This window comes from Lissotriton helveticus, chromosome 7 (assembly GCF_964261635.1).
Source record: "Lissotriton helveticus chromosome 7, aLisHel1.1, whole genome shotgun sequence".
Lineage (NCBI taxonomy): Eukaryota > Metazoa > Chordata > Amphibia > Caudata > Salamandridae > Lissotriton > Lissotriton helveticus.
In genome coordinates, this window is record NC_136068.1 from 1,724,215,056 (window position 1) to 1,724,241,947 (window position 26,892).

Genomic DNA, 26,892 nt, shown 5'->3' on the forward strand with positions numbered 1-26,892 from the left:
TCACTGTCAGAAATTTGGATTCTGGACTCATGTACTTCTTTACTCAGCAGCTTCACTCCGTTAGGAACATCATCCTTATAGCTGGTACTTGGTAATTCGTCTTCTTCTTCTTCTTCAATTACCTTCAACTTCCCAGTTTCAGAATTCCTGTTCCTACTTTCAGAGTCTTCAATCTGTTTTTCGATACATTCCTGAATTTGTTCTTGAAATTCTTGAATCTCTTGATCAGATTCTTCATCTTCTTCTGCTATTTGATCTAGCAAAATTTCAGTTTTCTCATCTTCAGAATCTTCTTTTTCTTCTGATTCAGACTCTTTTTCTGCTTCTTTTTCTGGCAGATCTTCATCATTTTCTGAGTCTAATATCACAATTTCCAAGTCTTCTTCATTCAAGGCTTGTTTTCCACTTAAACTCTCCAGATGTCGACCTTCTTGTCGATCTTCAAGATCTGGATTTCTTTCAGGCTCTTCTTCAGAATCTGAATCAGCTGTGGTGTCACTTTCTTCATCTGAATTTTCAGGTGTAGGCACACAAATGGTGTGGCTTACATCAATCCACCTCTTCAGGTATTTGTACTTCACTATTTTTGTAGTGACAAGAATAATCTGTCTTGCTTTCTGCCACCTGGGTACCAAACAGTTTCTTCTTCGATGAACTTTTGTCCTGACCCAGTCACCTGATAACAGATTATGTGCTTGCTCTTTTTCTCTTGTTTGCACCTCAGTACCTACCTGATTAGACACAGAAGTCACAACTTCAGATAAGTTCCCACAGTACTCCAAAATGACACTATCATTAATTGTCATTACCTTCCCTACTGGTATAAATGCCTGTCTCATGACTCTGCCCATAATAATATCATGTGGGCTTAGACCTATCTTTTTATCAGAAGTACTTCTCAGAGTCATCAACACAAGTGGAAGAGCATCTGTCCACTTTATGTCTGTAGCTAGACACATTTTTGCAATCCTGTTCTTAATCGTCCCATTTATTTGCTCAATTACCCCTGATGCTTCTGGTCTGTATGCACAATGTAACTTCTGCTCAATGTGTAAAGCCTCACAAATCAATTGTAACAATCTGTTTTCAAAATGTCTTCCACCATCAGGTAACTTTGCAAAAATAATTGCATCATTATGTCGCATAGGAAAGCTTCAACCCATCTTGAGAACAAACAGACTATTACCAGAACATAATGCAACTTGTTATGTGATGACATTTCAATGAAATCCATTTGTAGCCTGTTAAAAGGACCACCCTCCCGTCCTATTGCTCCCAAACTCACAACTGTTTTTCTGTTGATGTTCAATTGTTGGCAAACTAAGCACCTTTGACAGAGAGACTCTACAATAGTTCTGAACTTTGGATTGAACCATGTCTCTCTAAAAAGCCTGATCATGTAGTCTTTTCCAATATGTGCCTGACCATGATACATCCTAGCCATGTCAGCAATCATGCTATGTGGTAAGACTGTTCTGCCATCTTTGTGTATCCAAATTCCATCCTCATCTCGCTGTCTACATTCTGCTTTCAACCATGTGTTTTTCTCCTCATAACTTGCTTCATTTTGTAAATCTTTGACTCCCTGCCATGTTTCAACTACAGATGTTAATATTAGTGAACTCAAAGCATGTTCATCATTCTTTTCCCTATTAATTTCGAAATTGTTTCTAGCACAATAATTTACAATTTCATCTGCATATGCATTTCCTTTGGTAATGAAATCCTCACTTCTTTTGTAAGCTGAATATTTCACGACAACAATCTTTTCTGATAATTGAACGCTATCGATCAGTCTTTTATTTAATTTTGCATTTCTGATTAGTGAACTTGCAGAGGTCAAATAACCTCTTTGGGACCAGAGCTGTTCATAATCATGCACCACTCCATAATCGTACTCGCTGTCAGCTATTATTATGATTTTCAAATTTATTGCTCTCTCACATGCACGAATTAAAGCAATTAATTCTGCTATTTGAGCTGAACGAATTCCTTCAAGACATGATGCTTCAACCACATCAGCAACTGTGCAGACAGAATATGCCGCTCTCAAATAGCCTTCCTCTGTTCTCAGATAAGAGCCATCAATGAAGTAAACATAATCTGACTCTGGCAGAGGAACATCTTTAATGTCCTGCCTTGGCTTGGTGCAATATTCCAAAACGTCCAAGCACTCATGATCAATGTCATTTTCATTTCTGATTTCAGTTACAGTATCATCAGGCAATAATGTGAAAGTATTTAAATTCACACATCTTGCTATCGAGACGTTATCTGATCCCAGAATAACTTTCTCGTACTTGGTAAGTCTGTTACTTGTCAGGTGCTGCGTTTTGCTTCTGGTGAGAAGAATTTTAACTGAATGGGGAACATAGACTTTCACAGGAAATCCCATTATGATTTCTTCACTCTGATCAAGGCTTACACTTGTTACAGCCATTGCTTTTAGACAATCTGGCAAAGCTTTTGCAACAGGATCAAGATTAGTAGAGAAGTAAGCTATTGGCTTTCTCAGTTTTTCATGTCTCTGAATTAACACAGACAATGTACATCCTTCTCTTTCACTGCAATACAGCTCAAAATTCTTTTCATAGTCTGGCATGCCTAAGGCTAGTGCTTCACACAAGCTCCTTTTTAGCTTTTCAAAAGCTTCCATCTCAATTTTTGTAATGACAATTGGATCTTTTATATCTGATTTTGTCAGTCTCTGCAGTTGTTTCGCAATTACTGAAAATTCACTAATCCATTGACGACAATAGCCAACCATTCCTAGAAACATTCTGACCTGTCTCTGTGTTTTTGGAGGTTGCATTTCCTGAATCATTTTGATTCTCTCAATTGTCACTTGTCTCATTCTCTTTGTAATTCTGTGACCAAGATAATTTACTTCTTGCTTGCAAAACTGTAATTTTGCAGGTGACACTTTATGTCCCTCATCTGTCAATTGATTCAAAAGAGTAATCGTATCAGACCATGATTCATTCTTAATGATATTTCTGGGCAAATTTTTACACGTTTTTACAAAAGCTAATTTTGCTTTTTCCTTCTCCTTTTTCTTCATCCATTTTGTTTTCCATTTATTCAGATTACCCAATTTTCTCAAAGTCCAAATTAAATCTTTTATATGGGCAATTCTACCTGAATTGTTCAAGCTTTTAATGTCCCTTTCAGTGAAATCCATTCTGTAATTTTTTTGAAACAGTTTTTGTTTACTTAAATCAATTTCAAAATCAAAAGCCATTTCTTCAATAGCATCATGCTTATTTTTAGTTTTCCAAGTAATGTTTTTGTAAAGAAACATCAATTCATCATCCTGATATGTTTTTAATCTGTCTGTACTCATTGTACCATTTATTAATTCTTCTAAATCAATCTTTAATTTTGTAACATCCAGTAATTTGTACTCATCAGGCTGTGTCAAGTCAATCAGGTCAACATCAGAGTTCTCACAAACTAGAGCTGGAGTCATCTTTCTCTCTTGCTGAGTTAAAATCATTACTGGCTGACTTTCAGATACATTAGAGTAAAGTTTTTCAGCAAAATTTTGAATTTTAGAATGTAATGGGACCGTTAAAGCTGTGGGACTAGTTTCATCTTTTCTAAGCACTGGGTGAACAGATCCAATTATCACAGGAGCTGTCTCTGCTTTCATGTTTCTAGTTAACTGTTCAATTAAATCACTAGCAGAATTCACATGATCAGGAATATTAATTCCAAAAGTACTAGGCATCTCATCATACCTTTCTGTTGTGACACATTGAGAAGGGATCTGGGCTGGGATTCCACTAATCTGTACTGGGACTCTTGGCACATTAATCTGTTCTGGGAGTCTGCTTGAATTTTTGTCCTGATCTGTATTTACAACATCATTTTTACAGTGATCAATAAATTCTACTCTGACAATTTTATTATTTAAATTCGCTGATTTGGCAATCGAATTTTTATTCATTAATTTGCTCTCAAATGTAGCAACAACAATTTTCATTTTCTGATACCAGGAAATCATTTTTTCTTTCTTTAGAAAATAATTATTCATGTTTTATAAAATATTTACTTTTATTAAGATTGACCACAACAAATAAAATTGTTTACTTTATTGACCAACATGCAAAATTCACTAATTAATCCACAAAGCTAAGCGATTTGTCAGACTTTACTTTCTCTTTTTCCTATCTTCTCACTTTAATTTGGACAATAGAAAAATAAACCAATTGAAAGCACCAATGGAAGTAATCCAACTAATAAATCAAAAATAGGAACAGAACTAGGTATTTTTAAATTTATACTTCTGCGTGTGCTACTATTTTGAACAATCTCTCTAATGCACTTTCTCTATCTCAGTACTGGATTGCTGTTACGCTGCTGTCAATAAATCATATGCAGCTTAAGTGTGCTCAGTGTGGCAAGACATTCATCCAATGATAACACCTAATCACACACCTAAAAGACACACACCAGGGAACAGGTGTTTCATTGCCCTCTTTGTAGGAAGAAATTCCGTTGGTGATCTGAGCTATTCAAATATCAGAGCATTCATATGCAACAGCCTGTAATTACTATCCCATTGCCTAAGGAGGAGGAGATGCACCTAGATGAAGGACAAGACCGCTGCAGAAATGAGATAGTAAAATGCTCAACACTCCTCAGGAAATGGGAAATGCCCTGAGAACTCGGGGGCATCGGGGCCCTTCTCAAAAGAATCCAAACACAGTGCTCTCTTAATTACTAAGGAGAAACAGGAACTGGAAAGACTGCAAAATTCAGGAGACGCACTACAGAAATCCACTGAAGATTCAATAAGAATTTAAACAAAAGACAGTCAGCTGCATTAATCAAAATCCCTTTCCGTTGCCTGTATTACACAAATTGAGCTCAATACACAGCGTGCAATACTCGACTACGGCTACTCACACGCATCAGCTGTGGCACATAGCGCAGCTGTAGCGAGGAAAGAAAACTAAAGCAGGGACAAATTTAAATAACTCGGCAATAACTCGGCAAGCAGAGTTAACGCGCATCAGCCAATCACTGCGCGTCTTCTAAAGTGTCGGCCAATCACAGCACAGCTATCATGACGCCTTGCCTATTGTTGTTTTCTGGCATGGCATCTAAGGTGACCCTGTGACCGGATTCAGAGCAGCTTTGATTTTCACCCACTCAGCTGCAGTCGACGGACTAACAGCCATAGTGCACTCAGCGTTGAGAGAGCCTCCATCTGCCTATGTGTGCACTGAGCGGGGAGAGAGCCTCCACCTGCCTAAGTGTGCACTCAGCGTTGAGAGAGAGCCTCCGCCTGCCTATGTGTGCAGTGAGCGGTGGGAGAGCCTCCGCCTGCCTATGCGTGCACTGAGCAGCGAGAGAACCTCCGCCTGTCTGGGTGTGCACTGAGCAGTGAGAGAGCCTCCGCTTCTCTAGGTGTGCACTCAGCATTGAGAGAAAGCCTCCGCCTTCCTATGTGTGCAGTGAGCGGCAAGCGAGCCTCCACCTGCCTAGGTGTGCACTCAGCATTGAGAGAGCCTCCGCCTGCCTATGTGTGCAGTGAGCGTCGAGAGAGCCTCCACCTGCCTATGTGTGCACTAAGCAGTGAGAGAGCCTCAGCTTGCCTAGGTGTGCACTCAGCGTTGAGAGAGAGCCTCCGCCTGCCTATGTGTGCAGTGAGTGTCGAGAGAGCCTCCACCTCCCTATGTGTGCACTGAGCGGTGAGAGAACCTCCGCCTGTCTGGGTGTGCACTGAGCAGTGAGAGAGCCTCCGCTTCCCTAGGTGTGCACTCAGCATTGAGAGAGAGCCTCTGCCTGCCGATGTGTGCAGTGAGCGGCGAGAGAGCCTCCATCTGCCTGTGTGTGCACTGAGCAGTGAGAGAGCCTCCGCTTGCCTTGGTGTGCACTGAGCGGGGAGAGGTCCTCCGCTTGCCTAGGTGTGCACTGAGCGGCAAGAGAGCCTCTGCCGGCCGAGGAGTGCACTGAGCATTGAGAGGGGACATTTGCTTTACCACAATGATGGTAAAATTAGGTTTGGGCCTTCCATTAGAGACTGTCACTAGTCTAGTGCTGATGACTGACAGCATTCTTTGTTGGAATGCTTAAGCCTTTGAGCATCCATGTTACCAGTCCGGGTAGCTGCTGCTTGGGAGAGGGACTATCTGAGTCTGTATTACTGCTGCTAATAACTAAACAAGTAACCTCCAACAAGCAGCCCTTCTCTTCGCGCAGCCTTCTTCATTATACAATCTAAGCCTGTCTGACAGGATCTGAGGTCATCGTAGGACACAGTACCGCCTAAGAAATGACTACTACGGCGGGGTTTTGAATTTAAATATTGCCATTCTATATCCATTTACAATGCTTTGTGCCCCAAAGACAAGTAACATTAACTAGAACAGTACTACCTTACTTACTCCAAAATGCCTTTGTGAAAAGCACAAATGTGTTCTTCATTAATTCAGCTCTCTATTTCCAATTTTACTTGGTGGTAAGAAAATTCTTATCTGAACAAGACCTGGTTGAGCTGGTAAAAACTCGAGTCACATAAGTAGCATTTGCACCAAGCACTGCACACGAGTTACAGAACCGACAAACACGAAAAAGTAAATTCATTTGTTCTATGGACAGTTGACATGCTTGACCCACATAAAATCTATGAGACAGACGTTAATGGACAAGGAGGACAGACGTCCAGTGATTAAATATCAGGACAGGATCCCACCTAAACTTGAGACGAGACTGTTGAGTTGTATCAATAGAACATAAGAAGACAAGCGTCTCAGATCGTCCTCTTAAAGAAGTCAGTAAGTGCAACATGCACAGAAACAATACTGAATAGAGTCTCCATAGTTGCATTGAACAATAGATGTCATGTCAGCTTTACAAACTGGAGATTACACTTATACTGTCAATCAAGTATCTAACAATTTCATTGAGGTGCTTCGCTGTGCATTTTCCACCACTGGCAACTGTTGTGAACACAGAAAACAGAATACTTCCTTTCAATTTGTTTGCAAAGACACCCAGGCAAGGCAACCAGACTTAGGCCCTCATTAGGATAGCAGTTTTTCCGCATCCTCCGGGCCGGCGGAAGAGTCCGCCGGCCCGGAGGATGCGGAAAAAACGCTGCGGAGCCTTCACAGACCCCCCGCCAGATTAGGATGGCTAGGGGGTCAGGAAGACCGTCCGCAGCTTTTCCGCCGCGGTCGCTTTCCGACCGCGGCGGAAAAGCTCTAACATGTCTGGCGGTGTCTATCAGACACCGCCAGGCATATTAGGATGTCAGCATTTCTATGCCTTTCCACGGCGGCATTTCCGCCGTGAAAAGGCATACGGACTTTTGATTGGGGGCCCGTTGCGGGCCCCAAGGGGTGAAGGGGGGTGCACATGGGGGGTGCCTATGGTACCCCCCTGCATTTGCGTGCACGAAGCGGTGCCTGCCGCTTTGTGCATGCAAATGCACTGCTTTCATTTTTAACCTTGCGGCGGGTGCTGCTTGAAGCAGCACCCGCCGCAATGTTAAAAATACCGGATGTGACCGCCAGGGTGGCGGTCACATCCTAATTGCACAGGAGGGACCGCCGCTGCCCCTGCGGACGGTCCCTCCTACTCTGGGGTGGCGGACGGACGCAGGTCCGTCCGCCATCCTAATCGACCCCATAGTGTGGAACGTGAGGCAGTGCTGGAAGCCAGACATCAGACTAGTCTCAAACCTGGTTAAATAGAAAACTGGAGGAAAAGAAGAGAAGAATTTGTGACACAGTCTCATACAGGAGATATATACATTGACTGAGGTCAAGAAGAAAAGAGATACAAATCAGAAGAATCTACACAACAGGAAACTGCCAGGATCTGCCAGTGTACAGCCCTCCATCCTACAGCGCAGATTCTTCAACGATACCAGGGCAGCCGCCATTGTATGCGAATGTGGTTCCTGATCACCAACACTAGTGACCCCCCTCCCGGGCAGTTTCGGCCCTGAGGACCCCTTCCCCCCGGGGCCTGGCCTCTATTCTGGGTGACCGCGGTCCCTGCCAGCTCCCCACGTTCTGTGGGAGCCACCATTGCTTTTAGACATAGGAAGCTGCTGGAAAACAGCTTCAGGTGAATAAAAGCAATTCTGCTCTATTTCCAGTAAGCAAGAGCATTTTTATTCCAGGTCTCAGGAATCCTGCTGTGTAGGACTTGCAGGAGGTACTATGAGGTCTTCTTTGCACCCAAGGTCCCTCAGGAGTAAAGTGAACTTCATCCCTGAAGATGTCTTTGATCTGCATTGGATGGTCAGACCACAAAAGGGGACATTCGCTTTACCACAATGATGGTAAAATTAGGTTTGGGCCCTCCATAAGAGACAGCCACTAGTCTAGTGCTGACGTCTGACAGCATTCTTTGTTGAAATCAATATGAAAGGAATAGGCAACAGGATGGGTAGTTGCCCCCAAGGATTACCTCCAGTAAGTCCATACAGCAGGATTGCTAAGAGGTCCTTGGAGGCCACGCCCCCTTTCTCCACAACTCTGCAAACGCCCTTGGGTAAAGAACACCTCCTGTTACCAAATGTAAGTCCCACACACATGGATTGCTAAGAGGTTGTAGGAGTCCACGGCTCCCTTCTCCACCACACTGCAAACACCCCTCGTGGCACACTACTGGTTGGGGGAAGAAGTCCACTTTAATCCTGAGGCCCTCTGGAGTAAAGTGGAATTCATAGTGGTGGAGAAAGGGGCCATGGCCTCGGACAACCTTTTAGCAAACTCGCTGTGTGGGGCTTACTGGAGGTAACAGGAGGAGTTGCTCTCTCCACATTTCTATTGTTTAGTGCCCCGGGGAGGCAAAAGCCTAGGAAGGAGGCCCCATGAGTCCCCCTCCATCATTATAACCCTTCATGCACCCGGTATTTTGCTCATCCGGGGGCTACATAGAAAAGCATTGCGGAAGCCAGCGCATCTTTTTATTTTTTATTTTGCTGAGGGTACACTTGAGAATTCATGGCAAAATTACATTTGAAAAAATCCTTTTTACCCCAGCTGGATCCTGTGGGCCCTCCCCCATATCTGGGGGTCAGGGTATTCCTACCCTACCCCCTTTTAATTATTTTAAACTTTTTTTGTGAGACTCCGCTTCAAGCCGAGGCCCAAGACAGCTAACAACACTGGTTTAGGAATTGGCAGTCAATCAAATTATAGTAGGATCCGCGAGTCTACTGCAAGGACTCACGTGTCCATATATCTATATTTTTTAAACTATAGTAAAATTTAATATCTTTCAAATTAATGAACAGATCTACACCAATTCACAAAAAGCACACTTTCTGGACCAGCATCTAGCTTTTGGTGCAATTTTGTTCAGCGGTACGGGCTCAGTCTTGTTGAAAAATGGAAATCCCCATTGACATAACCAGGGGAAAACGGTTTTGGGACCCCACTTTTTTCTTGGCCCACGCTTGACGAATTGCCACAAACCTTTCAACACAGCAGCTCGACCAGCAAGGGGAAGTTCTTTGAAGATTGTTAAGATTCTTCAAGTAGCGCCAAATTTATTGGCAAAACAAAAAATGCTTATCCTATTGTGGCGAGGTCGCGCATTCCATGCGGCCCACATCAGAATCAACGGAGCAGTTTCCCCCTTACCTCTCTCCATGTCCGTTTCTATGTTTTCAGACCCATTCCGAGGAGCACAGTGCCTTTAAGCCCATAACGTTCCCGAGTCACATGGGCAAATCACCTGACGTACTGGGGCTTAAGACGGAAGAGGACGGAGGATTATCGTTCTCCCTGGGACTCCAGCAGACGTCAGATTCGGAGCCCGAGAAGACCCTGGTAGAGACCTCTGTCATCTGACCCTGGAGAGTCACGGAAACCCCAACAGTTGACCGAGGAACAGTCGACATCAGGAGAAAGGCCCCTGGAAGCAGGAACGGCAGAAGGCGGGAAAGACAGGCAGCCAGACCCTAGCTGGCAATACGCGGAAGCCCGTCACGGCCCGGGACGGTTGTGGCTGCGAATGTATGACATTACAACACATGCTTTTACCACGCATGCTGTTACAACGCAGTTTTGACAACGCATGCTGTTACAACGCATAGCGCTTTGGGGTGCTGGATAGTGAATAGTTTAATTTACTATTCCAACTCCAGTCCCCGTGGATAGTAGGGAAGGTGTTGGATAGTAAATTAAATCTATTCCCTATCCTAGAGCGCCCCCCAGTGCAATGCGTTGTAATGGTTTTCGTTGTAAAACCTGCGTTGTAATAGCACTGCGTTGTAAAAGTTTTGTTGTAAAGGATGTTTCCCTGTGGCTGCACAAGGTACGTGGACGCTTAGGCTTGGCGTGCTATCGACAGTACTAAGGGAGGGGGTGTCGCCGGAGACAAAAACGGACCCAACTGGCGTTATAGATGGCTCGCGTTTGTGCATGACAACACTGGTGACGGCATTGGGTGACATCCCCCTACACTCCTTGCTTCCCGCGACAACCCAGAGAAGGCAAACCACCTTCCTGACGAGTCTATTTGGTTTTTTTCCCCTTTCCGTATTCCTTGTTTTACCTGCCACCCACGGAAGAAAAGTGTTCCCAATAACCGAAGCAGAGAAGAATTCAGGAACCAATCCGATGCAACAGAAGAGAGCCAGTTGAAAGCAAGACTTCAATTCAAACACTTCCTTGTTTTGAGCACTGTAAATAAATCTGCACAGCAAATAGTATTCAAGTTTCCTGGTCTGTTTCTCCGCCGCCTAACACATATGAAAACTTTGGCCCTAACTTTAACTACCTACTATGCATAGAGAGTTCAACATATAAGAAGTGGAATATAGTAAACCTATACATTCCTACATCTGCTTACCACCAGGATATTGTGGCAGTTGATATTGTGGCTAGAATATATTTGTAGGAAAATATTTTTGGACACAATGTTGGCATAGAACTCTGTGGGACTGTTGTCATTCGTAATGCCTACATACGGCCAGATTATGACTTGAGGTGTTATGAATTTATGGGACTAACATCTAGATGTTGGTGTTCAATGCACCAAATCCTCATGATACAGTAAATATCATGTTTTCCCCTACTAAATTTAGCACGTTTGACCTACCAACAGTTAACGAGTGTTGGGTTATTTAAAGCATACTGTATATATATGATGCATTAAATAAAACCAAGGCTGTAATTCCATCCCTTGCTGAAGGGTCTTATGTGTTAGCAATGACTGGACCCTTTTGATTCCTGATGAACTCCGTAGAACTGTGACGTAAGTATTCAGGTGTGGTGAATAGAGTTCATGTTCAGTGCGATGACTTTGAGTTCACAGTTACATGCAGAGCAATAAAGGAGTGTAAGACCAAGCTCTGTGTGTGGTGTAGTCATTTACGAGTACCCAGGCTGGGAAGGACACTACAACTGGCAATGAGATAAGGGATATTTAGCCCAAAGATCGTCAGTGTCTCCCGGAGAGTTTTCATTGGTCCATCAAACTGCTTGTGTATGCCACACATGCCTCAGTCAAAGTGACGGTCAACGTTTGGCGTATGTGGAGTCATGGCGCCACTGCAGCCAGTGTGAAGCATTTGAAGATAACAAAAGCCTTACTAAGAAGTTAACTGATTGTTGGCCAGTAACCTGCTAGTAAGGCAATGAAAGAGGTATTGCACCACTACACAACACTGGGCTGTACAGCAAACAGTACGACAAACATGTAGAGAGAAGCGCTAAAGGCAGTGATAGAAGAGTGCGAAAAAGCGTTAAATGAAGGAACCTTTCTAATGCAAAGAAATGCTAAAAGACAGTAAGAACCAGGTACAGAAAATGCAAAGAGCAGCGTCAGTCAGGTGCAAGAGAACTCTGTGAGTAGGAGCAGATAAATGCAGAGAAACGTTAGAGGCTCTGATGATCAGAAATATAAAGAATACAATCATGCTTACCAGAAAGCCATCTGATCTCAGCACCAGTTGTTGCAACCCAACCAGAAGCACAGGGGTTTTTCTTGCGAGGCTGGTGAATCACACCGGACTGACTGAAAGGCTGTGAGTGGCATTCATGAAAAAATAACTTTTTCAATGGCTGCTGAAAGTTGTGCAGAATATGGCAATGACCCCTTTTTGGAACCACCGCCTCTCTTCAATATCAACATATTGGTGACAGGTGGACTGCCTGGATTGACATTTTTGAAGATTTTAACGATGCACTGGAAGAAACAAATAACAAAAAGACAGTCAAATACCTCAAAAATCTTGTTGGTGAAGGAGTATAGAGATAAGAAAGAAACTGCCGGGAAATGACAAAGTCACATACTGTCAAATCAAAGAAACGCTAAAACTCAAGTTCAATCCAATGCAGGATGTCGCTTATAAAATATATATCTTCAGTCAGATACAACAGAAAGCTGGTGAAACAATCGACCAATTTGTTGAGAGACTAGGCACGCTCATCAAACACTGTAACTTCAAAGCATTTAATGATGAAGAAGCTATATGTTTCTGAGTCATCAATGGATGTATGTCAGATTCATTCAGACAACGTAGGCTGAGAGAATCCCTTATTCTGAAGTGAGTTCTCATGGCTGTTAGAGCTGAGGAACATGCTGATCAACAAGCTACTGACTGACATGGTGGTCGGAGGTGCCCAGAGTGAGTAAGACATGAGTATGAAAAGTAAGCAGAAACAAAGCTGAAGGACACAAAGCGATGTCTCCACAGGAAAAGAAACTGAGCTTTAGATGAAGGTAAATGTCCCGCCACTGTACAAGTATGCAAAGACTGTGGGAAGGAGAATCATTTTGCCAAGTGAAGGAAAAGCTAAGTGTGTCACAACGAGAAAACAAAATGGACGACTGAATGTTCCAGAAGCGACGTTCTGTGCACGCCCAGAAGGTAAAAATGCACATGTCGGACTAGCCACAGGCAAAGAAGGATACGAGTCAAAGAAAAGTTGATGAGTAAAATCACAAAAGTCATTCAAACAGTGTCTGAAAATTACACTAAAAGTAAACGGTTGCTCCATACCTTTTATTATTGACAGAGATGCGTCGATCAACATTATGCCTGAGGAAAAATATTATAAGCTGTCTTCCTTGACCCGTCTCACACCATCGAAGACTAAAGTGCATAGATGCATCAAAGCCATTTAAGAGTCAAGGTTAATTTTTAGCAACAATGAGACAAAAAAAGACAAAAGTACAAGCACTCATTAATGTACTTCAAGGTACTGCGTCAAGTGCCTAATTACTCACTTTCAACACTGCTGCTGATTTGAGACTGATATATGTGAACTACAACATGAATGCTCATCACAGAATAGTGAGTTAGTTCCTGTCATTGTTTCATGTATTAGGAAATCTTAAGACCATGAAAGGGCAACTGCATATCTGTAAAGCTGTTCATTTAGTTGCTTAAAGACATTTATCATTTCATCTAGTAGAAGATGTTGAAAAAGAGCTTCAGAAATGAAATGAAATGAAAATTTGTACCGAGCACTACTACGCGAGGGTGTCTAGACGCCCGAAGTTCTGACTGAAAGGAAGGGAGGATAAAACAGAAACGAGGAGTGCGTTATTGAACAACCAGGTTTTTTAAGATTTCCGAAAGGACAGAAGATCAGATTTAGTCTCAAGAGAAATTGGCAGAGCATTCCAGAGTCTAGCTGTGCCCACTAGGGGAAACTCCTTCCCCCTCTACAAGCTATTCTGGCTTTGGGGACAAAAAGCATGCTAAAGCATGATATCATTGAGCAGAGTGCTAGTGGCCAAAAAGAACATTGGAGGAGCTGTGTGCATCTGTGTTCGTATGTGTCATGTTAACAAGGCAATTGAAAGAGAATGCTATTGCAGTCTGCACATTGCCAGCATGATCACACAGGTGAAGGGTGCCAAAGTCTTCTCTCACCTTCATCTGAACAAGGGATATCATCAATTGGAACTTGAAGAAAATTGCAGATACATAACCACTTTTTCTACCAATATTTGTTTGTTCAGATATAAATTATTACGTTTTGGTGTGTCAACAGCTGCAGAACTTTTTTAAGATGTCATTTGATGTATCATACAACCTGCCATGAATGCTTTCAATTACAGTGATGATATATTGATGTTTTGAGCTACTCAAAAGGAACATGATAAAGCTCTTACACAAGTGTGTTGTTTACTTGCTGATTTGTGTTTAACTGTAAATGCTGTGAAATGTGGTTTACACAAAATAAACTGCAAATTCTTTGGCCATATCGTTTCTGATGCAGGGATGATGCTGGATCCAGCTAAAGTACAAGTTTTCTCAGCTACTAATCCCCCAGAGGATGTTACAGACTTTGCCACAGTATGTTCTCTCTCAAGAGACTTAAAAAAAAGAAATGCTTCATTTTACTGGTCACAAGAATGCGAACAAACTTTTAAGAAAATAAAATCAGGCATGCCAATGAGAAAGTCACTGAAATGGCCTACTTTGATCTGAAGCGTCATGCTCATGGTGTTGTTGATGCAAGTCTGGTAAGGTTAGGTGCGATCCTTGTCCAACACAGTGGACACCCAAATGCTCGAAGGCTTATTGTGGCATATGCAAGTGGAGGTTTGTCACAAACTGAATGTGCCTATTCACAACTTGAGAAAGACATTTTAGCAGTGGTGAGGGCTTGTAAACATTTCCACGTATTCTTATATGAGAACCTTACACTCTTGTAACTGATCAATAAGCATTGCTTACCATCTTTGGCAATCAGAAAGCCATGATGCCTCCTAGAATTGAACTTTGGGGTTTCCGACTACAGGAATATGACTACGCTATTGCGCACTGACCAGGAAAAGATCAGAACTTTGCTGACTACTTCTCATGAGTGCCAGTACAGTGTCATGGTACCCCTTCCAAAGCGACTGAAGCCTACATTAACTTCATCGAAAAGTCCAGTACACCTGTCACTATTTCATTGAAGCAAATTATTACTGCAACGAGCAAAGTTAGTGACATGTTGATACTAAACGATAATATTGCACATCAATTCCGGAAACACCACACTCGACCGCTCACAAGTGACAGCGAAAATAAAGTTCCAAAAAAGATGGATATTGCTGTTTTCCATTAGTAAAAGCTCTCTCATTGATTACTCAGAAAGAGTCATCGAGAGGTGTTCCTTTAATTCTTAAGTCTGGCCCAACTTTTAACAGTCGAGAATTCAGAGACTTTCTTAATCGTCTCAATGTGTACCGTCAGAACAGGACCCTTCTTTGGACAAAAGGAAATGGCGCTGTAACGCTTTTTGAGCACACTTAAAAAGACCGTACAGCATGCTACATTGGAGAAGATTTCTCTGAAGTCAGCTCTCCATGCTGCTCTTTGAGCTTATCGATCAACTCCGCACACAACAACTAGGGAAATTCCTGCTGCCCTGATGTTCGGGAGAGCCATGACGATGAGTTGCCCCAATTGCCCAACAGAAGATCTATAAAAGATGAATAACTTCGTCAAACAGACTTGTGCCCCAAGCAAAAGATGAAACTATATGCTGACAAGCATTGATGTGCCAAAAACACTACTTTCAATGCAGGAGATTCAGTATTGGTGCAGTAGCAGTGAAAACACAAACCTTATGCTGCCATTGATGCTGAACTCTTCAAAGTTGTGACTAGTATAGGCCACTTAGTGACTGACTACTCACCATTCTGGAAAGCTCATTACACAAGATTCTCCATACTTCAGGTATCTACTGCATCATTCGCCAGTTCTTGATGTTAGAAATGAGACTGGTTTGATTTTGACTGTAGAGTACCCTGCCTGCATTTGTCCCTACATCACTAGTGCTAGTCATGGGCTCTTCTCTACTTACTCACAGCCTCCGAGGATATGATCTGTGAGTTTGGTCAGAGCGCCACAATGACTTATCGAGGAGTTGTAATGTGTACATATATATATTCACTGAAAAAAACATAGGTTTCAGCAACGTTATAGCCAGGAATTAGCATTTAAAAAACCTTAGAATTTCACTGAAAAAACCATAAGTTTCACACATGTTATAGTTATCAGGACATTTCACTCATACAAAACCATGAAGTTCCCCCGTTACAGTTAGTTCAGGTAACTATAACTCGCGCTCCCGCAATGCACTGCTGATGATGTCACATATTACATCACTCATGGCATGGTCAGTGACATCACTCATGACATCACTGAAGACAGCATGTGTGCAGGACTGTACGGGTGGATGAATGTGTGTATGGGTGTGCTAGTGAGTGAATGACTGCCTCAATAGTGTCTTTATGAGTAAGTACATATGTTTTAAACTAGTATATGTGAGTATTGATGTATATAAGTAAGGATATATGACAGTGACAGATTGAAAAAGTTCCTGTATAAATAAGTATGTGTTTCTACACCTGATTGTTTAAGAAAGTAAGTATGTGTACGTTTCTGTAAAAATAAGTGTAGTGGTGTGTGTATAGCTGTATATGCAAACAAATTGATGTTTGATAGTTTATTTGCATGTGTGACTATGTCTGTGACTAACTGTATGGATGAGTATCGGTGTGTAACAGGATGTATAGGTGTATGAGTACATATGATGAGTGAGTACATGTTTAAGTGACAATATAGAACTGTTGGTGGATGAGTGGATGTGTATGTAGATATTGGAATTACTGAATAGGTTGTTGTAATTGGTATTGGTATCTCCATTTTTTGAAAATGTTAGTATCTATTTTTGAATGTGTGTATCAAAGGTTATATTAGGGTGAGAGGAGGTCTGCCACTCTTTCACAAGGATGATGTCATCAGTGATGTCATTTGAGATGTCATCAGTGATGTCATCCGTGATGTCATTTGAGATGTCATCAGTGATGTCATCAGTGATGTCACTGACCATGTGATGAGTGATGTAATATGTGACGTCATCAGCAGTGCATTGCGGGCGCGCAAGTTATAGTTAGCTGAACTAACTATAACAGGGGAATTTCAATGGTTTTGTATGAGAGAAATGTCCAGCTAACTATAGTGTGGGTGAAACCTATGGTTTTTTCTGTGAATTTCTAAGGTTTTTTTAATGCTAATGTAGGGTAGTTCCTATTTTCCCAATAGGCTCTGCGCATTGGAATAATATCTTCAATAGTATAGACGTAGGACTGTGGTTAACTAGGTCTTCTACTGACGATATTAGACTTAAAGTTATGTGTGCCAGCTAGCTCAGAGTTCACTAGAAACTTTCTCGAATAGGCAAGAAGGTGTTTAACCTCCCTGGATAGACAAGAAGGGATTTAGTTTCTGACAACCATAGAACATGACAACTTTGCTCTCCCCTAATCAAGAGTATATCTCTAGAGTCGTGTGAAAACAAAAGACAACTTATTTTACTCAGTCAGTACGTGCATTCTTAGTTTCACCAGTTTGTAGAGAAATAAGAGATGGGCGTGGTTCAATAAAAAGATGTTATTTATTGATCAGTCTCTTTTCTCATACAAGAGAAATGAATCGCTATTATTGCAATACTTATAGTTAAGTAAAGTGCATACAGTAAAAACAGAATTATAAAATAATACTGTAAAAGCATTTATATTGTTTCTTAGCCATATGATACTAAAATGGATAAAAGATATACATACATATATACATTGACTAATCGTACTCAACTGGTGCTTCTAACTACGCCTACCCCGGTGTACCTGACCTAAGCCTAATACTTGGGAGGGAGTAAGTAAGTAGCAGTTTAAGTTAAGTTTGCTTTGCCAAGAATCTGACTCAAGAATTCTCTGTAAGGGGTTAGTCAGTTCAGTACCTGGGATTTGGAAGGCTGGAGGGTTGGTATCTCTGTCTCAGGACTCGATATCCCAGTTACCCGCGAGGGCGGCTGGAAACGCCGGAGGCTGGATTTCTCGGCAGGAGAAAAGGCAGCGTCTCTCTCTCAGCGCGTCGAAAGGGAGGGGCAGCGTCCGTGGGCTTTTTCTGCATCACCTGGGCTCTCCGGCAAGTAGCGCTGCTCCAAGCTTGTCACCACCGTGTCTTAGCTTAGGGCAACGTCAGTATATTTATACCTGAAAGGTGCCGTGTTTGACGTAAGGATGGACATAAGACGTCAGCAAGAATGTCATAAGGACTGGTCGTTCTTACATTCTTTGCAGGAGTTCTCGAGCGAAATCAAAACAATGGTCGCGGGGATTTCCCAGGTCTGTTGGAGGTTTGATTTGTTTTGAGAACTCAGTGTGCTTCTCTAGGGGGCTGAAGGGATAGTGCTTGCTTAATGTGACAGCATGCGCTATGACCTAATCTGAAGACGGGTTTCTGTGCCGTTGTATGGACATTAGTGAATTCATAACCGGACAAGGGTCAGAAATAGTAGTATCAATATAGGTACCTAGATAAACACACTACATCCACTCCACGAAATTATGTACATATTTACTAACCTAAGCAATAGTAAACATAACTAACAGTGCATTTGTATACCGGACCACACCAAAAACATTTACGTATTTGAAAAATGGTGTATGCGAACTGCACGAAATGAGTATAGGTACTGTATGCATTCAAGCAGTATAATCATTCAAAAAGGAGATGCACATTTTATATCAGCATGAATGATTTGCGAAATTACACATGAAATGGCTCTTGATACAGAAAAAATTGCGAGACCATCTCATCACATATAAACACAATTAATTGCATATAAACTAGAGGTTGAGGTAATGTAATTACTCTAGTATTCCTAAGAATAGAAGTTCTGTTCTCTAAGAATAGTTTCACTTTAAGCAGAAAATAAGTGCCCAAAAGGTAAATATTTTGGAATTTGGGAAAAGTTTTCGCTATTCAGGGGAGAAGAGAAAAAATAGTTCACAGTCATTTTGTTTTCAAAAAACTGAAGGCCAAATTCAGATATCAGGGAACGCCGTGTGCAAGTTTGTTTAAAATCATTCTCTCTGTTCCGGTGAAAACATCATTTCAGATAAATTCTCGAAAAAACAGTCTACGGCTTCTGGTGAGAGTTCGACTAGGTTAGAAAATGTCGCTACCATGCAGTCACGCGCATGATTGCTTTCACTGATGGTTTGATCAGAACTGCTTACAGAAGGTCGTACCTGGTCGATGCTGCTTTCATCATGTACTTCACTACTCTTCAATCGCAGTGGTGAAGTTTCCACGAATGCCGTCATCAGGATAGGTAGCCGCTGGGGACAGCACAATGCATGAGCCTTTACCGGACCCAACAAAGTATCTGCATCCAATGGTACGTCTGATTGTAGTGCAAGACAGGTGTCCATTCTTCGCCGCATAGCATGCATCTTAATACAGGCATAACACAATTCTGCCAGATGGGTCTGAATGAAAGAAACCAGGTCATATTCAGATCTCGTAGCCGGGCTAAGCCAAGGACTTTAGTTATGCGGTCCCGGTAGCGGATAGCTAGGATCGTTTCTTCCATTGTAGCTGGAATCTTGTCTGTGACATGGCTTGCCATAACGAAGCAAGAGTAGCAAGAATAAAATGCCTGCTACGAGTCCCAACAGGAGGGGAAGTCCGCCAAAGATGGAATGGACGAAATTTGGAAAAATACCCAGGATCGCTTTGAATGGTGTTAAAGCGCCTGAAAAAACTGTCTTAAATACACTGGCGATACCACTTGTATCAGAAATATTTAAGATTTCGTTCAACATTTCTGCGAAGTGTAGGGGGCTATTTGTTGATAACAATGAATGAATCTCTGCCGTTGTCCTTGCAACTTTGAGATCATACGTTTCTTTTGATGACGTCAACTGGGTTGGCGTCTGTAGGAGCACAGTGTTCATTCTGCTTAAAGTATCAATTCGAATAGAAGAGATTTTTAAACTGGGCCATAACCTTCCCTCCCTGTCTGGAGCATCATTCGGGAACAATACTCTTTCACAGCACATGACCCTGGAAGTCACGCTTATGAGATAAGGTTTTCCTGGCAGCAAGCCACAACATCTGTGATCTACAATTAGAATGTAACTCCCGTTCGAAAGTCTTCTAAAGAATGGTTCTATTTGTGTTGCAGGTGTGCCTAACTGGTGACATGAAAGGTTATTTGAAGTCCCTTCACAGGCCCCATGCAAACTAATACCCTGACACAGAAGTATGCCACTTAGTGATCTTTCACAATTATTACCACTAAGGAATACACTCTGTCCTTTGTTACTGACACATGTGTGTGTATAGTGCAAGTTCCATGTAGACTTAATGTATCCTTTACCCAACCTTTCATACTGGCCTGACTGTATATATTTTTGGCAGTATTGAAACTGGAAAGTTGTTATCGGAATATTTATTATCCCATGTATTATCCATTCAATGACTGGTCGTTCTGACATTGTCAATGGTAATCTCTCAAGTTTTTCAATGCTCAGAATTGTATAGTCAGCACCCTTTTGTGCCAAACTGATTTGTTTATCAGTAAGGTTAAAGATATTAAACAGTGACGTTGTGTTGATTAGACGCCAAGGCACATAGCCTGAACGCAGATTTTGTACCGTCCAGCCAAGCTGTACAATAGAACGCAATTGAGACTGACCGTGTTGCAACATCAGTAAGTCTTGTTCTATTATATCGATTGCAGAAGATACAATACTGTCCAGTGAATATATTCTGGAAGACAGAGTCATTAACCCATTGTCCACAACAGAAAGTGATTTTTCTAAATTAACACGGTCAATTTCCCGTATTTTTTCTGCTGTCTCAATTTGAATTACTTTCCAAGCTTCGTTGTAAGCTGCATATATAGAGGCCGCTATGAAACGTTTTTGACGCTGTTTGCGTGGTCCCATGATGAAATCACGCAAGTCAGCACCTTCTTTAGGTAAAGTTAAGTGTTGCTTAATTTCTGACAGTGTGGATGTATGTAGCCATTGAAGGCAGAGCTTCCCCACACTATAAGTAGTTACAATCCCTGGATGTTGTCTCTGGGAGTATCTTGGGTCTGGCCTGGTCAATGTGAACCCCTGTATTTTGTTCAGGAATCTGTCTTGACAGTTATTTGTGTCTGTGGGCCAGATCAACCATTTTTTCCAATCAGTATGTGTTCTGTTTTGGTTTAAAAATATGGGCTACGTCTATCTCAACATCCGTTGTGCTATTACTGGTAGGTGTTGGTTTTGGAATAGACGGTTTATTTAAGTCTTTAATTTTCGCTAGGCCAAGACAGGATGTCTGTTGAATTGTATCATTCAAAAATATAATTTGTTCTGGGATCATGCAGGCTCTAAATAATGATTCTATACCTTGCCCTTGCCAATCTTTTGTGCCCCAGATCGTTTTTGTTTCAATGTTATTGTTCCAGAAATCAAAACCGAAGATATTCATTTTTTTCAAAAAATGAGTCTGAATATATTAATTTTGTGTTTGTAAGCATGGTTTTCACTCCTGTCTTATTTAACAATTTGAAATAAAATGATTCTGCATTACTTGTGTTGAACCCAGAAAAGTATGAATATTTATCAAAATATGTCTTTGAACTGCCTTTTGGTGGAGTCGCACAATGTTCCCATTGGTTAAATTTTAAAACATTTCTAGGTTGAGCAGATTTATGCAGATAATGGTTACCATAATGGTTATAACAAAACATTTGATCGTAATTAGATGAACCTTGCAAATAATCATGTTCTGTAAATTTAGCTGACATTACTAGATCAGCCATCATATCATTAATACTTTCAAAGTCCCAATCATCAGCAAATGTGCTTGGTTTTACAAAGTCATTTAATGAAATCTTAAATTGATGAGGATAGTTCAGAAGCTCAACCGGACCATAGATTTCGTAATCAGTTTTGTCCCATGCTACCCCACCGGGTATAGGATTGGCTGTGAAGTTTACTGAAGAAAGTTCTCTTTTCTCTATGTGTGAAGACTTGTGTGGTTTCAGGACCAAGTTGATGTTCTGACTTGCTGTGTCCATTGTAACATATTTTCCCTCAATGAAATGTCCCAGGCATAGTACCATGATGAGCCAAATTATGAGGATGAATACTCCTAGTGCCACCCAAAGTTCAATCCATGGAGAAATCAGATAGGTTTCTTTTAGTTGATGAAAGAGTTCCTTTGCTTTGTCTTTTAAAGTTTTTGTTGTCGGCTGTTCCTCAGGTTCACTTGGATCTTCAGAAAAATCATCGAAGTTGATGAAGTAGCCTGATGCTGTTCTGTCAATTGTTTCAATTGCTTCTGGATTCCTTTCCGTTTTTGGAATTTTCTTTGTTTCATTAGCATAGTCTGTGAATACATCATTATAGACTGGTGTTTCTTGATTTAAGATTTTAATTTGGGTTTCAAGAGGTTTAAGTTCCATGGCTTTGTTGCATAGTCCTTGTTGTTTTACTGTAGGTTTATCAATTGTGATTAGTCTTTCAGTTTGAACCTCTGTGTTTGTAGCAAACTTTGGTGTTCTACTACTTCTTGGGAGTCCATTTGGCCTACTACTTGTTATCGGCCACATGATTGTGGTTTAACCAGGTCGATCGATACAACTCGGTTCTCCTTTTTACCAGCAAGGGGCGGTAGTACTACTGATTTTGTTCCGTTGACAGACAAGACAGGAACTGCTTTTCTGTAAGAAGGCCCAAATTCCTTCTTCACCGCGATCTTCTCTCTGACCAGATCCCCGATTTTCGGAATCCAGACAGGCCTTGCTGGGACAGGTGGTTTCTCTTCAGTGGCTGTTGGCTGTTGCTTCAACTTTATGTTGCTCAGGTCTTTTCTCTTTTTGTTTAAGTCCTGTAAAATAGCCAAACGATCTTTGATATCAAAGCATTTTTCTTTAACCACTGAAGTTTGACTATCAAGGTCCTGGATTAGCATTCTAGTCCCAAACAATAGTTCGTACGGACTGAGACCTCTCAGAGAATTTCTTGGCAGATTATTAAGACTACGTTGGACACTTATTAAATGTTTGACCCACCCAGCTCCTGAACCTAATACCTTTGCTGTTATAGATTGCTCTATGCCCTGGTTTTTTCTTTACACCATCCCATTTCCCTCAGGAGGGCGGTGACAAGAGTAGCGCAATGCTATGCCCATGCTGGTCATGTCCGTCACATAAGCTCGAGAGCTAAAAGCAGGACCCTGGTCAGAATGTAGCATGCAAAATTGCGTATATGCCATTATAGACTCGCAAATCTTTGTATAACAGTTCAGACGTCAGCCGAGAGCTGGGGTCTACATTTTAAGTGAAAATAGTCTCTACATGTTAATATGACGCATTATTCATACTGGGTATTTTATGTCGATAGCCTAATCCTTATTGGGTGAAACGCCATGGTAATACACCGTCTCGGTCACCACTGCGATCTCTGTTGCAATTTTGGCAGTTTTTTGCAAATATGTGATGTTGCAGGCTCATTCCTGGCCACCAGTATGTCGATTGTAATTCTTCTAGAGAATCCTTAAGTGTAAGGTGTCTAAGACCCTCACCCATATGTGCGTCTGCTATTAACAAGCCTCTCCTGTCCATGTTTGGAATCACTCTATCCCCCACTCCAGGGATTCGAGCAAAAGGAACGGAGTTTGCATCGATTATGTATGTATAATTGAGTGGATACATGAGGGGTAGCACCGAGCAGTCGCCTTTTGATGACGTTTTTACCGCTAGCATTGTTTCCCCGTCAATGTATTTTACTGAACGCTTTTTTGTAGATACGGAAGCCGATTTAGTTGGTTCCGCTGTAGCTGTCTCAGCCAATGAATTCCCTGCAACGTGAACGCCATCACGCTGATGACTCAGTGAGTGTATCACGTGAGTCTTTGGTAGTTCTTTCTGTAAAAGAACTATTTGTTCCCAAAGCGATTTTTGCTTTATTGTGGCACCTGTGTCATCTTTGTACCCGTTTTCAACCCATTTCTGCAAGTCGTTATTGTATGATTTGACGCAATAATACGAATCGCTCACTATTAGTGTCGGGAATTCGCGATCGGCATTATCTAGCGCCATTTTTAACGCTATTATGTCAGTTTGTTGTTCTGAATTATTTTCCACTGAGTGTGTTTTTGAAAACAGAGGTCTTAATTTACCTCCGCGCCACACGTCTTTTGTAATCTCGCATGTGGCGTTATAAGCTTGTTCACCCCAAACTGAGGGCTGAGCCTGTCCGTCTGTATGTATTACACAGGCGTACTGTCGTACGGGCAGAATGTCGATTGGCAGAGGATATTCTCTTTCATATTCTAGATTTTTTAATTTTGTCAACTCTGGATCAAAATAGTATTTCACTTTGTCTGTAGCAATAGAATCTTCCCATTGTATCCATCTAGGATTCAGTGCCATAGTGGGTAAATTACATGGGGTTGTTAATGCCTCAAAGGCTGATTCTGCTGTTCTGACTGTAATTTGTCTGCCGTCAGCTTGGTATTTTTCTCTTGCTACAGCTGTTTGAACCGCGTGAACAATGTTTTCCTTAATGCTGAATGTTTTTTCAGTTTCTGTGTACAAGTGTGATTTGTATGCTATTGGTACCTTCTCTCCCTCATTTGAGGTCAGGTATGTGAATCCGCATCTTCCTGGGATGACTCGAATCACAAGGTTGCGTGTGTTATCGCGTGTTTGCAGTTTTGTTTTAACTAACATGTCTGTTTGTAAAGATCTCAAAATTTCTGTTTTTTTTTTAGTCCAATTGATTCTTTTAAAATCTGGTTTTATTAGATCATAGAGAGGTTTAACTCTCTCTGCATAGTTTATAATGTAAGTTCTTCCGAAATTTAGGAAACCTAGAATTGATTGCAAGTTTTTCAATGTTCTAGGTGCTTGGATTACAGCACATTTCTCTAGGAAATTGTCAGCCAGGCTTTTGCCTTCACTTGATAATTCATATCCTAAGATTAGGACAGTCAGATGGGCAATTCTTGACTTCTTGAAGTTGAATTTGTAACCCTCTGCTGCGAACCCAAGTATTATGGTGGTCACTCTTTTCAAGTGAGTATCCAAGTCATCGTCTGTTAGATAGTTGTCATCGACATAAGATAATGCCTCGTCATCATACATTTGTAGTAATTCTGTTACTCTCGCTGAGAATAACCCTGGGCTGTTCTTGAACCCTTGGGGCAAACGACAGAAATTTTTCTGCGAGCCATTTATTGAGAAAGCGGTCAAATATCTGCTTTCAGGTGCTATATTTTGACAAAAGAATCCATTAGAGATGTCTAATGTTGTTTTGTATTTTTTGCGCACTATGCTACTCATTAGTGCGGCACTGTGTGAGTTTTGTACTGCAAACGTTTTGCAGCATGAGTTAAGGTTGTCTGTAGTCCAAAATATGAATCATCTGGTTTGGAGACAGGAAACAAAGGATTGTTCATTTGTGAGGTGCATGTTTCAATCACCCCCTGGTATTCAAGTTGATCTAAGATCTCCCTGACCTGTTTTTTAGCTTCTTGCTTAATTGGGTACTGCCTCTGTGCAGTTGGTTGAGATTTTAACTGGATTTTGTGAGGAGGAGAGTCCTCATCCCATCCCACATGATTTTTATATAATGCAGGAGCCTGGGCTACTGCCCACTTTCTTGCAAGTGTATATTTTTTATGAATTGGAATATGATTTGAGAAGGCAGGCATAATCATTTCTTCGCCATGAGGGCACTCCCTGACAAACTCTGGTGGCCAGTCTTTTTCAGCTAGAAGGATGTCATAGCCCTTGGAGAGATTATCCCAAAATAGACCCCTTATTTTCCTAGTCTTATCTCCCTCTATACGTAAGGTTATTTCATATATTTTATGAGGTTTGCTAACTCTGGTATCTGCAGTTTCCACCTGAATGTACTCATTCGTGTCCACTGTCTCCAGATGATTCATCAGGATCTTGCGAGCTATGCTCACTTTTGCTGCGCTCTCTAGCATTGTCTGAGCCCATTCTCCGTTTTTCAGCTGAGTCCTCAGGATCCTCTGCATGTTTTATTATTTTAATGCTGGCTACCTTCTTCTTTGGAAATTGTAACTTTTTACTTTGATGAGCAGGTTCTTTGTCTTTGGACTTGACGAGCTCTTCCCTGTGTTCTGACCGTCCTCTTCTTTCCGATTTCTGCGAGGAAGTCTGAAATGATCGAGAGGGACGTGTATCAATATCTTGATATCTATCAGGTTTCTTCAGATTATCCCTATTTCTAAGGTTGTATTTTTTCTCAGAGGGCTCCCTCTGGGGAGACTTGTGTCCTTGGTCCGGAGATCTTTCTCTCCGCCGAGGAGACCTTCCTCTGGACTGGAATCTTTTTTCTTTGGGAGTGGATTGTTTATTTTCATCCCAGTTCTTTTTTGAAGTGTTTAGATTATTTTTAATAAATACCTTTTCAGGATTTTCTATTAGTTGGGGTTTCACTGGTTTCCCACCCAAACTATCTCTTCCTAGTTCTTCATAGGATTTTTCTATGATTCTGGCAAGTTCAAATGGTTGGTCTGCTATATCTGTTTCCTTCAATCTTTGGCGGATCGCCACATTTGCTGCTTCCCCTTTTATGTTTGCTAGTAATATTGCCGAGACCTGCTTGAAGTCTTTCAGTAATTTCATACCCAGAGTTAGAGCAGGTTCTGGACCGTATTCATTTTGAATCTGTTTTAGCACTTCTGGTATTACCGCCATGGACGGAACACCATGTGTTTTTGTGTAAATGGAAGCAAAGACTGTACCCCAAGTGTCACAGTCCTCCACATGTGATGCGATCCCCATTGGGAGACAGATAGTCAGAATTCTGTGTTTCTCCACAGGTGTGGTATCTGGAAATACAGCCTCTATTTGAGTAATTTTTTGTGCTAACCAGAATGGAATTTGTTCCCGTTTAATGGGTACTTTCTGTGGTGTGATTTTATTTGTGTTCCCCTGATGAGGGGTCAGCTGTGGAATTTTAATAGCTGGTTGGACTGTTGAAGTCCGCATTACATATTGGACTAGTTGTCTGTGTATTTTAATCAGTTGTTTTAACTGTGTTAAAAGTTCTGTTACTGACATTTTTTCAATGTCTGGA

The 26,892-nt window shown here is 41.5% G+C and overlaps 1 long non-coding RNA gene across 1 annotated transcript in view; it reads right to left on the reverse strand.

Annotated features, from left to right (window-relative positions):
- LOC144767647 (uncharacterized) overlaps positions 1-26,892 on the reverse strand; it is an 82,233-nt gene that overhangs the window by 35,257 nt on the left and 20,084 nt on the right. Inside the window, exon 2 of the long non-coding RNA XR_013598295.1 lies at positions 11,900-12,162. This is a non-coding gene — a long non-coding RNA (uncharacterized LOC144767647). The remainder of the gene's footprint in view (positions 1-11,899; positions 12,163-26,892) is intronic.